This window comes from Schistocerca nitens, chromosome 6, assembly GCF_023898315.1.
Source record: "Schistocerca nitens isolate TAMUIC-IGC-003100 chromosome 6, iqSchNite1.1, whole genome shotgun sequence".
In the NCBI taxonomy this organism is placed as follows: domain Eukaryota; kingdom Metazoa; phylum Arthropoda; class Insecta; order Orthoptera; family Acrididae; genus Schistocerca; species Schistocerca nitens.
In genome coordinates, this window is record NC_064619.1 from 487352070 (window position 1) to 487366380 (window position 14311).

Consider the following 14311-nt stretch of genomic DNA (forward strand, 5'->3'; position numbering starts at 1 on the left):
AATGTTCATGTAAAGACAAATGAAGTAGTCCCATTTCAAAAACTGAATGGTTTATTCACGAGAAAGAGCTACACAAATTGAGCAAGTCTGTAAGAAAATTATCTATGTCTGGCGCTTATGCAAGTAACTGTTCGGCTGGCATTGATTGATAGACTTGTTGCCTGTCGTCCAGAGGGATATAGTGCCAAATTCGGTCCAATTGGTGCTTTAGATCAGCAAAATTCAGAGTTGTTTGTAGGGCCCTGCCCATGTTGTTGTTGTTGTGGTCTTCAGTCCTGAGACGGTTTGATGCAGCTCTCCATGCTACTCTATCCTGTGCAAGCTTCTTAGTCTCCCAGTACCTACTGCAGCCTACATCCTTCTGAATCTGCTTAGTGTATTCATCTCTTGGTCTCCCTATACGATTTTTACCCTCCACGCAGCCCTCCAGTACTAAATTGGTGATCCCTTCATGCCTCAGAACATGTCCTACCAACCAATCCCTTCTTCTAGTCAAGTTGTGCCACAAACTCCTCTTCTCCCCAATTCGATTCAATACCTCCTCATTAGTTATGTGATCTACCCATCAAATCTTCAGCATTTTTCTGTAGCATCACATTTCGATATCTTCTATTCTCTTCTTGTCTAAACTATTTATCGTCCGTGTTTCACTTCCATACATGGCTACACTCCATACAAATACTTTTAGAAACGACTTCCTGACACTTAAATCTATACTCGATGTTAACAAATTTCTGTTATTCAGAAACGCTTTCTTTGCCATTGCCAGTCTACATTTTATATCCTCTCTACTTCGACCATCATCAATTATTTTGCTCCCCAAATAGCAAAACTCCTTTACTACTTTAAGTGTCTCATTTCCTAATCTAATTCCCTCAGCATCACCCTACTTAATTCGACTAAATTCCATTATCCTCGTTTTGCTTTTGTTGATGTTCATCTTATGCCCTCCTTTCAAGACACTATCCATTCCGTTCAACTGCTCTTCCAAGTCCTTTGCTGCCTCTGACAGAATTACAATGTCATCGGCGAACCTCGAAGTATTTATTTCTTTTCCATGGATTTTAATTCCTACTCCGAATTTTTCTTTTGTTTCCTTTACTGCTTGCTCAATGTACAGATTGAATAACATCGGGGAGAGACTACAACCCTGTCTCACTCACTTCCCAATCACTGCTTTCCTTTCATGTCCCTCGACTCTTGAAACTGCCATCTGGTTTCTGTACAAATTGTAAATAGCCTTTCGCTCCCTGTATTTTACCGCTGCCACCTTCAGAATTTGAAAGAGAGTATTCCAATCGACTTGTCAAAAGCTTTCTCTAAATCTACAAATGCTAGAAACCTCGGTTTGCCTTTCCAACATTTCTACGGAATCCAAACTGATCTTTCCCGAGGTCGGCTTCTACCAGTTTTTCCATTCGTCTGTAAAGAATTCGCGTTAGTATTTTGCAGCTGTGACTTATTAAACTGATAGTTCGCTAATTTTCACATCTGTCAACACCTGATTTCATTGGGATTCGAATTATTATATTCTTCTTGAAGTCTGAGGGAATTTCGCCTGTGTCATACATCTTGCTCACCAGATGGTAGAGTTTTGTCAGGACTGGCTCTCCCAAGGCTGTCAGTAGTTCTAATGGAATTTTGTCTACTCCCAGGGCCTTGTTTCGACTCAGGTCTTTCAGTGCTCTGTCAAACTCTTCACGCAGTATCATATCTCACACTTCATCTTCATCTACATCCTCTTCCATTTCCATAATATTCTCCTCAAGTGCATCGCCATTGTATAGACTGTCTATATACTCCTTCCACCATTCTACTTTCCCTTCTTTGCTTAGAATTGTGTTTCCATCTGACCTCTTGATATTCATACAAGTGGTTCTATTTTCTCCAAAGGTCTCTTTAATTTTCCTGTAGGCAGTATCTATTTTACCCCTAGGGAGATAAGCCTCTACATCTTTATATTTGTCCTCTAGCCATCCCTGCTTAGCCATTTTGCACTTCCTGTCGATCTCGTATTTGAGACGTTTCTATTCCTTTTAGCCTGCTTCATTTACTGCATTTTTGTATTTTCTGCTTTCATCAATAAATTCAGTATCTCTTCTGTTACCCAATGATTTTTACTAGCCCTCGTCTTTTTACCTACTTGATCCTCTGCTGCCTTCACTATTTCATCCCTCAAAGCTACACATTCTTCTTCTACTCTATTTCTTTCCACCATTCCTGTCAGTTGTTCCCTTATGCCCTCCCTGAAACTCTCTACAACCTCTGGTTCTTTCAGTTTATCCAGATCCCATTTCCTTGAATTCCCACTTTTTTGCAGTTTCTTCAGTTTTAATCTACAGTTCATAACTAATATATTGTGGTCAGAGTCTACATCTGCCCCTAGAAATGTCTTCCAATTTAAAACCTGGTTCCTAAATCTCTGTCTTACCATTAAATAATCTATCTGAAACCTTCTAGTTTCTCCAGGGTTCTTCCATGTATACAACCTTCTTTCATTATTCTTGAACCAAGTGTTAGCTATGATTAAGTTACGCTCTGTGCAAAATTCTACCAGGCGGCTTCCTCTTTCATTTCTTAGCCCCAATCCATCTTCACCTACTACGTTTCCTTCTCTTCCTTTTCCTACTGTCGAATTCCAGTCACCCAAAGCCGGCCGAAGTGGCCGCGCGGTTCTGGCGCTGCAGTCTGGAACCGCGAGACCGCTACGGTCGCAGGTTCGAATCCTGCCTCGGGCATGGATGTGTGTGATGTCCTTAGGTTAGTTAGGTTTAACTAGTTCTAAGTTCTAGGGGACTAATTACCTCAGCCGTTGAGTCCCATAGTGCTCAGAGCCATTTGAACCATTTTCCAGTCACCCAAGATTACTAAATTTTCGTCTCCCTTCCCTACCTGAATAATTTCTTTTATCTCATTATACATACCATCAATTTCTTTATCTGCAGAGCTAATTGGCATATAAACTTGTACTACTGTAGTAGGCGTGGGCTTTGTGTCTATCTTGGCAACAATAACGCGTTCACTCCGCTCTTTGTTGTAGCTTACCAGCACTCCTATTTTCCTAATCATTATTAAAGCTACTCCTGCATGACCCCTATTTGATTTTTTATTTATAATTCTGTATTCACCTGACCAAAAGTCTTGTTCCTCCTGCCACCGAACGTCACTAATTCCCACTATATCTAACTTTAACCTATCCATTTCCCCTTTTAAATTTTCTAACCTATCTGCTCGATTAAGGGATCTGACATTCCACGCTCCGTTCCATAGAACGCCAGTTTTCTTTCTCCTGATAACGACGTCCTCTTGAGTAGTCCCCCCCCCCCCCCCCGGAGATCCGAATGGGGGACTATTTTACCTCCGGAATATTTTACCCAAGAGGACGCCATCATCATTTAATCATGCAGTATAGCTGCATGCCCCCGGGAAAATTACGGCTGTAGTTTCCCCTTGCTTTCAGCCGTTCGCAGTTCCGCAACAGCAAGGCCGTTTTGGTTAGTGTTACAAGGCTAGATCTGTCAATCATCTAAACTGTTGCCCCTGCAACTACTGAAAGGGCTGCTGCCCCTCTTCAGGAACCACATGTTTGTCTGGCCTCTCAACAGATACCCTCCGTTGTGGTTGCACCTACGGTACGGCTATCTGTATCGTTGAGGCACGCAAGCCTCCCCACCAACGGCAAGGTCCATGGTTCATGGGGAGGTTACTTCACATACTTGCAACTAATATCATTAACACGACAAATATTGCTGCGCTAACTTCAGTTAAGCGCAACTTTCTGGTCTCTGCCGATGAAATTCCTCTGTATACAGTAAAGCAATAAAATTTTTGGACTTGTGGTTTCGCTGCAGGAGGCCAAGATTGTATAACCAGTAAAGCATAGGTATGCCAACAATGCTGCCTGAGGACTGTGCAAGGGCAATTAATTATAGCGGAGACCAAAGTGGCTGGATAGGAGGGGAAGGGAAAGGGGAGAGGAGCAGATGGAACAGGTATCTGCAGCCGGCTGCAAGCAGATTCTGCCGCGCCTTCTGGAATTCTGCCTTGATGTGCGTTTCTCCATCTGTCAAGTTCCGGATAGTGAGCGTCTCACTTCCTTCACACTCTGGGAACACACCAGCAGAAATTCGTAACCCTGATTTCGAAGCAGGCACCATAACCACTGCAAAACCAGCATAACAGTGCATGCATTGAAACTGCTGACAAGAATAACATACATAAGAATGGAAAAAGATGAGGATCTGTTTCTTGAGGATCACTTTGAGTTTAGGCACGAGAGAGGCAGTTCTGCCGTTGCGCTTCATGATAGAAGCAAGACATGAGAAAAATCAAAACACAGTCATAGGATTTGTCGAACTAGAAATAGTGATTGACACTCTAAAATTATACAAGACGTTCGAAATTCTGAACAAAGTAAGAGTAATGTACGGGACCCGTAATACACAGTAAGTACAAGAAACATGAGAGAATGGTAAGAATGGAGGAGAAAGAACGAAATCCTTCAATTAAAAGTGGGTAAGGGAGGTGATGCTGCTTTCGCCCCTACTACTCACTGTCTACATCGTAGAACCCATGACGGAAATGGAAGAAAATTTCCAAAGTGTGCTCAAAATTCACAGTAAGAAACTACCACTGATACGATCCGCTGATGCCATTGCTATCCTTGTTTGAAATGAATTACAGGATCTATTGAATGAAATGAACAGTATTATGAGTACAGAATAGGTACTGAGAGTAAACCGAAGAGAAACGAAAATAATTAGAAGTAGCAGAGAATCAGAATAGCGAGAAAACATCACAACTTGGGATCAAGAAGTACATGAAGTTAAGGAACTCAGTTACCTTGGAAGCAAAACAACCGATCAACCCATGTTGGACGAGGCAAGGAGGACATATAAAGCAGATTAGCACAGGAAAAGAAGGCGTTCCTGGACAAAAGAAGTCAACTGATAACAAACATATGTCGTAATTTGAGGACGATATAAATGAGGATGTATGTTTGTAGCACAGCATTGTACATAAGTGAATCATTTGCTGTGGAGTAACCGAAAACGAAGAGAATCCATGTGTTCGCGATGTGTGCGATACAAGAATGTTGGAAAGTAGGTGGACAGATAAGGAATGAGGAAATTCACATCTACATCTACATCTACGTGATTACTCTGGTGTTTACGAAAAAGTTCTTGGCAGAGGGTTCAATGAACCACCTTTACGCTGTCTCTCTACCGTTCCACTCTCGAACGGCATGCGGGAAAAACGAGCACTTAAATTGAGGACAAAATAAATGAGGATGTATGTTTGTAGCACAGCATTGTACAGAAGTGAATCATTTGCTGTGGAGGTACCGAAAACGAAGAGATTCCATGTGTTGGCGATGTGTGCGATACAAGTATGTTGGAAAGTAGGTGGACAGATAAGGAATGAGGAAATTCACATCTACATCTACATCTACGTGATTACTCTGGTATTCACGAAAAAGTGCTTGACAGAGGGTTGAATGAACCACCTTCACGCTGTCTCTCTACCGTTCCACACTCGAACGGCATGCGGGAAAAACGAGCACATAAATTTTTCTGTGCGAGCTCTGATTTCTCTCATTTATCGTAATGATCATTTGTCCATATGTAGGTGGGTGCCGACAGAATGTTTTCGCAATCGTTGCAGAAAACTGGTGATTGAAATTTCATAAGATCTCGTCGCAACGAAAAACGCCTTTGTTTTAATGATTGCCACTCGATTTCACGTATCATGTCTGTGACACTATCTCCCCTATTTCGCGATAATACAAAACGAGCTGCCATTCTTTGTACTATTTCGATGGCATCCATCAGTCCCACCTGATGCGAATCCCACACCGCACAGCAATATTCCAGAATAGGGCGGACAAGCGTGGTGTTAGCAATCTCTTTAGTAGACCTGTTGCACCTTGTAAGTGTTCTGCCAATGAATCGCAGTCCTTGGTTTGCTCTACTCAAAATATTATCTATGTGATCGTTCCAATTTAGGTTATTTGTAATTGTAATCCCTAAGTATTAGGCTGCATTTACAACCTTCAGATTAGTGTGACTTTGCGCGTAATCGAAATTTAGCTGATTTCTTTCAGTACTCATGTGAATAACTTTACACTTTTCTTTATTCAAAATGGTTCAAATGGCTCTGAGCACTATGGGACTTAACATCTATGGTCATCAGTCCCCTAGAACTTAGAACTACTTAAACATAACTAGCCTAAGGACATCACACAAAACCCAGCCATCACGAGGCAGAGAAAATCCCAGACCCCGCCGGGAATCAAACCCGGGAACCCGGGCGTGTTTTCTTTATTCAGGGTCACTTTTCACAGCATACAGATATATTATCTATATCATTTTGTAAGTCGTTTTGATCATCCGATGACTTTACAAGACGGTAAATGACAGCATCATCAGCGAACAGTCTAAGAGGACTATTCAGATTGTCTCCTATGTCGTTAATACAGATCAGGAACAATAGAGGACCTATAGCACTTCCTTGGTGAACGCCGGATATTACTTTTGTTTTACTCGATGACTTTCCGTCTGTTACTACGTACTGTGTCCATTCTGACAGGAAATCATTAATCCAGTCGCACTACTGAGGCAATACTCCGTAGGCACGCAGTTTGGCAAGAAGACGCTTGTGAGGAACGGTGTCGAAAGCCGTCTGGAAATCTTAAAGTATGGAATCAATTTGACATCCCCTATCAATAGCACTTATTACTTCATGAGTATAAAGGGCTAGTTGTGTTTCACAACAACGATGTTTTCTGAATCCGAGCTCTGTGTCAATAAATCGTTTTCTTCGAGGTACTTCATAATTTTCGAATACAGTACATGTTCCAATACCCTACCCCAAATCGACGATAGTGATGTATGCCTGTAATTCAGCAGATTCTCCTACTTCCCTTTTTGGGTATTGGTGTGACTTGAGGAATTTTCCAGTCTTTAGGTACGGATCTTTCTGTGAGCGAGTGGTTGTATATAATTGCTAAATCGGGAGCTATTTTATCAGCATACTCTGAGAGGAACCTGACTGGTATACAATCTGGACCGGAGGCCTTGCATTCATTAAGTGATTTAACTGCTCCTTTACTCCGAGGATATCTGCTCCTATGTTTCTCATTTTGGCAGTTGTTCTTGATTGGAATTTAGGAATATTTACTTCGTCTTCTTTGGTGAAGGAGTTTCGGAAAACCGTATTTATTAATTCTGCTTTAGTGGCACTGTCATCAGTGACTTGTTATCGCGCAGCGAAGGTATTGATTACGTCTTGCCACTGGTGTTCTTTTTGTATGACCAGAATCTCTTTGCGTTTTCTGCCAGATTTCTAAAAGAGAATTTCGTTGTGGAAATTATTAAAAGCATCCCGCATTGAAGTATGCGCCATATTTCGAACTTCTGTAAAACTTTGCCAATCTTGGGTATTTTGCGTTCTTTTAAATTTGGCATGTTTTTTTCGTTGCTTCTGTAACAACGATCTGACCCATTTTGTGTACCATGGGCGATCAGTACAATCACTTATTATTTTACGTGGTATATATCTCTCAATTGCTGTTGATACTATCTCTTTGAAAACATTCCACAACTTTTCTATACTTACAAGATCAGATAGAAAGGAGTGAAGACTGTCGCTTAAAAAGGTGTTAAGAGCATTTTATCAGCTTTTTTAAACAGATATACTTTGCATTTCTTTCTCTCCGCAAAATAGAGGAAGAAAGGAACATAAGGAAAGCACTGACAAAAAGAGGGGCGGAATGGTAGGACATGTTTCGAGACATAAGGAAACAAATTACATGGTGCTACTACAACAAATAATTCAAGTAATTAAGAATTTATGCCGAATTTGCTTCTCTGAGATGAAGAGATTGGTACAAGAGAAGAAATCCCGGTGAGCCGCCTCAAACCAGTCAGAAGAATGATGGAAAATGGAAAAAAGAACATAATTGGTATGAGTTTAGGACTCCGCGAGTACTTTGAGTTTCAGTAAAAACTGCTGCATAAATTAAATTACTGTAATCAACACGATGTAAAAAGTTTAGTCTTTCAAGTGGGCATGACGGATATATCGGCCCTTGGCCTGTTCGCTCTCAGTTCAACGAATATATCGGACCACAGTAACCTGTCGCTTGTAGCTAATGGGAATGATGAATTAGCTAACGTTTCATCCATCATCAATCAAACTAATGAATTCTCGAAGTTTTAATGGTTTTCAATGTTTTTACTACTATGGACAGAAATTAAGGGAGCTCCTGAAGAAAAAACAGCTTTTCGAATTGTTTTGAAATTCGCTAACGAATTTCTTGGAAAGAATTATTGAATTTACCTCTTCCCCTGGTATATTAGTTCAGATTAGGGTGACCAACTGACGAGTAAGCAAGCGGTGTTTTCGACACAATGCAGGAAAACAGAAATGAGTTCCTTGACGTTACTGAAAATAAAAAATTGAAGGAGGGCGAATATTTAACAGCTGCGTCACCTAGCAGATATTAGTAAAACAGAACCGCAAAAGAAATGCCGTGATGGTGCGCGGGTTACGTGACAATGCATTGCATGCAGTAAACTCAAAATATCTCATCCTGCATTTGTGTTAAATATATGAGACGCGTGGCTAGAAGTAGGTCACAGTTGGGAAACTACCAAGTGGCCAGGAGCAGACTGAAAAAAGTTATCAGACGATCACCGACGTTAAGTGCGGGGCTGTTTACCAGTTATCCTGTATTAGGTTCAGGATAAGGCCGGGGGTACCTGCAACATGCACACACACTCACAACGGTGTAATTGGGCTAGGGGTTTGCAATGGGATAAAACAGTTCCTCACACATTATTCCTATCTGGAACATACATCTCTTTTGAGTATATAAGAAGTATTGATAGCTGCTGTTCATTAGTATTCTATGTTAACAACACATCTGACTAGTAAAAATGCATATCGCCTTTGCTCTGTGGTTATGAAGCCAGATTTTGCAATAATCAGTAAGCATTAAGCTGTATTTAAGATAGCTGAAGTCAATACCCTCTCCTGTGATCTACTGTACTGTAATTGTAACACACCCCTCGTCTACCATAATCCATGTGTTTCAGTGCATATAAGAGGTGACTTTGACTGATAGTAGGCCGGCCGCGGTTTCCGTGCGGTTCTGGCGCTGCAGTCCGGAACCGCGGGACTGCTACGGTCGCAGGTTCGAATCCTGCCTCGGGCATGGGTGTGTGTGATGTCCTTAGGTTAGTTAGGTTTAAGTAGATCTAAGTTCTAGGGGACTTATGACCTAAGATGTTGAGTCCCATAGTGCTCAAAGCCATTTGGACCATTTGACTGATAGTATTTTTACTGACAGAAGTGTCTCTGGGAATATTTGGAAGACGAGGAAGAAGTGATCCTGCAAATACTTTGTAGATACTTTTGGCAGTGAGAGTGAATCTAAATCATCTTTGGCCACCAAATAAACCAAGTCACTTGTGGTAGGATAATAAATAAATATAATCTTGAACAGAATCTTTATTAATTATTCCATACACATACATAAGAAATGTGAAAATAACTGAACACGACAGGGCAATACGGGATTTCTGCATTTACTGTAAATTCTGATAGAAAGTGTTCAAACACTGGTGTACTCACAGCAAATGATGGAATCGAGGGTGTCTCTACATTAGAGGATATACTAGAGATTTGTTTGTAAACTTTCCTTCCCAGATGATTTTGATTAAAGGAAGGTTCGTCATACTGTATCAACATGCTGTGGACTAAACACTGTGCACTTTATTATTCCACAAGTATTAAGACAAAAGTACCATAAACTGCTACCGTTTCAAAATAATTTTATTTTCCAGGTCTTAAGAAAAAGAAGAAATATATCAAATACACTTAACCCTTTCCCTATTAAAGAAACTAGTTCATCAAGTCCAGTTATCGAGAAAACTGAAAATGGAATAGATGGACGTAAGAAAAACAAAAGCGAAAAGTGGAAGATTTGGTTGAAACATTTCCCATGAATGAAAACTATAAATTACTACTCGAAAAAGCAAGGCTTCCAATTACTGTAATTTTTTGAATCTCTGCATATTAATTTATTAGATTCCTAAGTTTTCGTCAGTCAGTCAGTTGGTAGTTGAAGGTTGGAGTGCTGACACATTATCTGCGTATCCAGTTATGCTGGCAACTAATGTGATATATATACGGATCATATCAAGCCATACCACATCAACAATAGCCTGATGATGGCGCACTGAAGCGCTGAAACTGGTGGTAACAAACTAAAATAAAATCATAACGACGGCTGTAGTTGTTTTATTTTGTCACAGTAGTAAACGGCCGTCATCCCAAAGACCTCATTCCAATAGGACGGACGTAAAAAAACAATATTCCGTATATCGTAGGCCATGTACTCGTACATCCATTATGTATATTCGCGTACGTTGAACACATTTTACTTTAAACTCGCTTGCCCGGCGTCGGCGGATGAATACGATACTACAGCGCCTGTGTTATTCCGAATTACAGTGTAAAATTCCTTCAGACATGCATGCATGTCCTAAGGAACAGGCACTTCTAGGACTACAGCCGTTATGAAATACAAGAAATTTATTCGCAGTTGCGAATATGGACAACCATCAGCTGTATAATAGAATGACGACAGTGAAAGCCACTGCCTGACCGGAACTCAAACCCGGATTTCCCGCTTATCGCGTGCGGTCACCTTATCATTTGACTATCAGAGCAGAACTCATGGCCAGGCCCGAACTACGATATATCGTCAGCCATATGTCTCAATCCAGTACCCGTACGTCCACTATGTACGAGGATCATTCAATAATTAAAGAGACAAAATGGTCCGGGGAAAAACTGTTAGTAGGGCAGGTTTGATACTTCTATGACTTTAAATTGGCATCACTAGGATGAACCCTGAGCAGCTGATGTATCAACATAGTTTTGTTCATGCCCTCAAAAATACATTTCAAGATGGCGAGTCCGCTTGAAACGCCCACATTAGTTGAACAACGTTCTGTTATTTGTTTTCTACTTGCTGAATTCTAGAAACCAGTGAATATATACCGTAGAATGTCTTATGTTTATGATGAAAGTTGTATAAATCGTCCAAATTTTTACAAGTGGGTAGAGCAGTTCAAAAATCGTCGCGACTCAGTGACTGACGAACACGCTTCTGGCCTACCAGTTGCAGTTTCAACTCCCTCACTTGAAAGTCGAATTGATGACATTATTCGTGCCGACCGCCGTGTGACTGTGGAAACGATACCTGAGAAGGTTCAAGTTAGTACTGATACAGTTCATAACACTGACTGTAACAAGCGGATGTACCGAAAAACATGTGCAAGATGGGACCCAAAGGACTTGAGTCGGCTACACAAGGAAATAAAGTTGAGAGTGTGCTCAGAGCTAAAGGAACGTTATGAAAGAGAAGGTGAGCACTTCTTCAACAAAATTTTAACTTGTGATGAAACTTGGGTTCACTATTATGAGCCAGAAACAAAAAGACAAAGCATGGAGTGGAAGTACACCAACTCAACTGTCAAGAAAAAATTCAAACCCAAGCATCAGCAGGATAAATCATTTTGACGGTGTTTTGGGATGCTGAAGGTCCAGTTGTTTGTCATCCCGAAGAGCAGTGTAGAATGATCAGCCAATGTTAATCGTATTTGCTTTTAGACTAGGTGAAGCCAGCCATAAGAGAGAGACGTCGTGGATCTGAGAGAAGATGTGTGATTCTCCAGTAAGACAACCCAAGTCCTCATAGTGCTCATCTAACCCGTGAAACCATCGACAAAATGGGCTGGGACGTACTGCCTTATCCCCCTTACAGCCCTCACTTAGCACCTACGGATTTCCATTAGTTTAGTGCACTGAAGGAGGTATTACGTGAAAAGAGGTTCCAGAACAAAGAGGACGTGAAAAATTTTGTAGGAAATTGGTTCAAACATCAAGATAAAGAGTTCTTTGCAGTCGGAATAAAAAAGCTTGTAGCCCGTTGGAATAAGTGCATAAATGTTCATGGGGATTATGTTGAAATGTAGAAAAAGCATTGTTTTGTAAAGAAAAGGGTTTTTTCTCCAGACCTATTTGTCTCTTCAATTGTTGAATGACCCTCGAATATTCTCCTACAGAGGAGGCATTTTCCTTGAAAGTCAGTTGCTCGGAGCCGGCAGATAAATACGATACTGCAGTGCCTGTGTCATTCGGAACTACGATGCAGAGTTCCTTCGGACAAGCGTGCATTCATGTCCGAAGATACACGAACTGCGGCGACTACAGCAGTTATGAAATACATGAAATGTATTCGCAATATATTCTCGGCACAAATAGGTTCAATGGCTGTTTGGAACGTCAAGGTGTATTCAGATCAAATACTCGTTTCATTATTGAAGCTTTACAGTGAATTACAACAGATAGCCATGATCGCTAAATCGGAAAAGCATTACGACCTAATATAGGAAGAAGGTAATGGACTGTCGGTAATAAGCTCCTGATTCGGCTACATAGCTAGTGTCAATATAAATAACTGAAGTAGATCCATGGCATAGACAACGATGGACTGGAGATGTAATTTACTTGAGTAGCTCTGAGCCCACGTCATCCGCCGGCCGAGGTGGCCGAGCGGCTCTAGGCGCTACAGTCTGGGACCGAGCGACCCCTACGGTCGCAGGTTTGAATCCTGCCTCGGGCATGGATGTGTATGATGTTCATAGGTTATTTAGGTTTAAGTAGTTCTAATTTCTAGGGGAACGATTACCTCAGAAGTTAAGTCCCATAGTGCTCAGAGCCACATGAACCATTGTGAACCACGTCATCCCATCGTTTGACAGCATTTCATAAACCACGAAATAGTCAGCGCAATCTGAGGGAAACATTTACTTCTACATCTGCACTTATGCTACATTATGTTGTGTGGCACCGGGTACTTATGGTACATACATTACTTTCTAGTTGTAATCAATACGAGAGGCTTCTCTAAGAGAAATCAATATGACGCCCGCCTCTTCTTGGAAGTACATTCTATAAATTTTCAACAGTGAACCTCTTCACGATGCACAACACCCACCTTGTAGCTCCTGACAGTGCAGTTTGTTGGGTATTTCGGTAACGCTGTCACTTACAACGACACTGTGATGAAACGGGTCGCTCTTCGTCGCATCATCCGTGCTTCTTCTAATAATCCTACCTGATAACGGCCCGACCGATGAACAACACTCAAGAAATGCCGAGCGAGTATTTTGAAAACCACTGCTGTTGTGCATGAGGTGATTCCCTTCAGATTGTTCCAGTAAATCTTTGATACTCCTCTGCTTCTCTGCGACAAATTTTTGTTGGTCTTCCCTCTTTAGTCCATATACGATAGCTATTCTGAGGCACTTTCCGGTTGTTATTGTATCCAATGCTTTACCGCGAAATACTTCACTTATGCACGTGCAGTACGTTACTTTTATTAACGTGCAGTGTCAACTAGACCAATCGTGAACCGTTTTCCTGCATTTCGATACGGTTGTCTGATGTTGCAACCTTCCTGTAGACAACAGCAACGTCTGAGAACCCGCCTCGTGCAGCTTGCGACGTTATCCGTTACGCAATTTACATACAGAGCATTGCAAACATTAATAGCTCCGTAGTGCTTCCCTAGGCTACATGTATCGATTTTTCCCCTTGCGTTACACCTCTTATTTCTGTTTGCTAAAATGTCCTGCAACCAGCCATGTAATCTGTTACCCGGTAAGCTTGTACCAGTGGCGGTTCGCGGATATTTTTCTAGTGATTTGTCTAGGGGGTCACTGGCAGATGATCTACAAAGTTTCAAATGACTAACATACATGGTTTAATAATAATAAAAAGTAACAACTCTACGGAAATACACTTAGCTTACGATGGATGGTTGCACGAATAATCCACTGCCCGCTCATTAAGAGCAGAGACTCTGTCAATGCTGATAATATCCCTTGCGACTGAGAGCACTGCTGCTGCTGTTAACAGTTGCTCACTCACAGCACGTCGCAGAAAACCTTCAGGATAGAGAAAGATCGGTCTGCGTCAGAATATGTCGCCGGTATGGTAACAGTCATTTTCAGGAGTTTCGTTGTTTGACTACAATGTTTCTGCAAATTATTTTCGAATAGGAGTTGCAGAAATTTCAAAGCTCATCCCTCGTTACTAATATCTGAACTTTTGTTCTGAGTTTATTGCCTTCAAGGATGGGATTTATTTTGTAAGACGCCTGTCGCAATGTTTGCAGAAAGTGACCTGCATACAACACACACTTTTCGGAATTAAATAAATTTGCAGCTACGAG